Genomic DNA, 1,855 nt, shown 5'->3' on the forward strand with positions numbered 1-1,855 from the left:
CTGCGTACTTGTACGCTCTGTATGTAAAGGAGCAGGTGCGTACCCCTGTAAAGGTCAAAAGGCGCGAGTTTCATCTTTAAAAAGTTACTTGTGGCCATTTCTAGAGCATTCTAGAAGGTTGTTCGACGTGTATTGAGCGCCTCCAGATGGTTCATGTACCCCTACCAAAGAGGAACTTATCCCATCAAGAGGGGAGCTATCCCATCCAAAGAGGGACTTATCCTATTGATGGTGGACCTGATTAACTTCCTCTTGAGCACTATAAATACAGGCATTGGGCCAGAAGGAGGGGAGGTTGAAGGCTAAACATTTCTAAGGGTAGATGTTGCTGGAATTAGGACTCCCATTTAGAAGCTTGTGAGGAGATATTCCCATCCTTACTTGTTCCATTTGGAAGTGGGTGAGCTTTGTCAAAGTAAAGGAGAACTCTTGATGGACCCTGGGAGGGACTTGCACAACACCAAGGTTCGGGTTGTAATTGTTCCTTTTGTTTCCTATTAATGCAAATGAGTCCATTCTTCTCAATAACTTGTTATTTATGAGTTGTTTCATGTACTCCTTGGTCTATATGTTAAATATGTTTTATTTTATGATATTATCAAGTGTTATTTAATCGTTTGATTGTTAGTGAATGCAGGTTTCAAAGTGAAGGAGGAGCTCATCCGAATCGGCGAGGCTGGACTACTACAACAGCGTTGGACTACAGGTAGGATCTAAACACTTGATTTCTTGTATGGTAAATGCATGTTTAGAGAAGGATTGCTCTTGTTTGTCTTGTTTGTCACTAGAGAGTCTTAGGCTCCTAGGGAGGTTGGTTGTGTCCGTACTATCGACTCTTTCCGCCTAACAAGATATATATTGATACTATTACAATATCAACCTACAAGCTACAATAATCATTGAACTCAAAGGCATTTCAGAATAGAATTTGTTGAGATCAAACCCTAGCTTCCCAAAAACTAGTCACTAACCCAGCCTCTATTCCATTCAAAGCGTTTCAGGATAAAATTTTGCTCAAAAGAAACCGTAACCGTTATTGTCAATGACAATGAGGATGATTTCGACAATGATGATTTCCTTGACTTCGAGGAGAGCTATTAGAGCAAGAATTGTGAGAATGGCTTGCCAGTTATGGAGTGTTGGAGCGTCGAACAATCATGGCCATGGATGGAGATCATGGATCAGAGTGCCTTGGCAAAGCCAGAGTTGCAAGCAGCAGGGGAAAAAACAGTTCCTCGCTTACGAGGAGCAGATTAGATTCTTTTCTATATCAGAATCACTGGCAAGAGCTCTGCGACAAAGGAGTTAGCGCAAGGGCTTTATAAGGGCTCGTGAGATGACCTCTTCCAAGTTGAGTTGGCATGTAAGGGAAATGGTAGCCTCAGTTAGATCAGGATGGCTGGTTAATAAGATACGATCGTCTAAGGACAACGATTATATAGAAAATGTGATGCTAGGGTTCGAAATCGACTGGCCCTAAAACCAAGTGCTGGTGAGGTGTCGCAAAGGTGCTAGAAAATAGGTTCAATGCACTTGTGACATGGAGGCTATGCTCTGCTCAGGGACGACATTCTCGGGCCATGTAGAATGTTGACATTTTTATCAACACTATAGCTTTGACAAAAACTGAACAAACTGTCTAATGAAAATAACAAGTATTGGATTGAAAGGAGGAGATCCTAGAGTGCTCAAATTTCTAAGCAATCAAAGTGGAACATGCATTAGTACCAATGGATCATATGGTGGAGAAGGTGTTGGAAGACAATGTGCACGTGAAGTGCAAGGTTGCAATAGTTGTGGAAAATGTGAATGAAGTCCATTAAAAGGGTGCAAGTTGTGTTGATGAGAGATTGCA

This window comes from Pinus tabuliformis, chromosome 1_2, assembly GCF_031772625.1.
Source record: "Pinus tabuliformis cultivar Carrire ecotype Pingquan chromosome 1_2, CPIR1, whole genome shotgun sequence".
Lineage (NCBI taxonomy): Eukaryota > Viridiplantae > Streptophyta > Pinopsida > Pinales > Pinaceae > Pinus > Pinus tabuliformis.